This window comes from Giraffa tippelskirchi, chromosome 8, assembly GCF_054371585.1.
Source record: "Giraffa tippelskirchi isolate mGirTip1 chromosome 8, T2T-mGirTip1v1.2.pri, whole genome shotgun sequence".
Lineage (NCBI taxonomy): Eukaryota > Metazoa > Chordata > Mammalia > Artiodactyla > Giraffidae > Giraffa > Giraffa tippelskirchi.
The window spans coordinates 9016656-9017341 of NC_137282.1; the positions used below are offsets into that span (position 1 = coordinate 9016656).

General features: G+C 56.7%; 1 non-coding gene across 1 annotated transcript; it reads left to right on the forward strand.

Annotated features, from left to right (window-relative positions):
* The first annotated feature begins 350 nt into the window (after positions 1–350).
* LOC145519310 (small nucleolar RNA SNORA70) lies at positions 351–484 on the forward strand. Its single transcript, XR_014063717.1, has one exon. It is a non-coding gene; the product is annotated as a small nucleolar RNA SNORA70 (small nucleolar RNA).
* Positions 485–686: the final 202 nt, after the last annotated feature.

Below are 686 nucleotides of genomic sequence, written 5' to 3' on the forward strand. Positions count from 1 at the left end.
CTGGGAAATGGCTCCATCACCATGAGATCTTCACTAATTTCCTTTTTGTCTTTCCTGCATAGCTTGTATTCTTTGGATACCAAAGAGAGCCTTGCAAAGGCTCCAGAGACAGGCAGGCAGCCCCCTTGACCAGGAGCACACGTGGCAACTGGAGCTCTGGGGCAGGAAGAGCTGAGAGGGCGTCTGTCCTTGCCCCATTCTACAGGAGAGGAGACTGAGGCCCCGCACTGTGGGCTTGTGTGTTTACGAGCAGCACTTGTGGCTAATCCTGGGCACTGTCCTGTGCACCGAATGAAGGAACCTCAGTCTGTGCCAGAAGGTGTACGTGGCATTAAGACCTTCCAAGGAGTTTGCGGCCAATGAAGTCTACTGCACTCTTTTCCTCGTGGGGGCCCCGTGTGCAATGGCTGCAAACAGCAGCCTCCTTGGCAGTGCATGTAGCCTGCTGCCTGCACGGCTGGCCCTGAGGGACCCGGAGACACCCCTTCCCGGTGGACATCCATGACTAGCATGCTGTCCCCAGTCTAGGCTCCATTCAGGTGTGCGTGGTGCCTTTGAAGAGCCCCAGGGCAGAGGTCAGGGTCCACATTGGCCAAGTCGTAATGTCCATCCACACCAGGCTGTAGAACAAGGAACATGTGACTAAGGCCGCCTGCATGGCCAGGTTCAAGTTCCCTGGCCGCCAG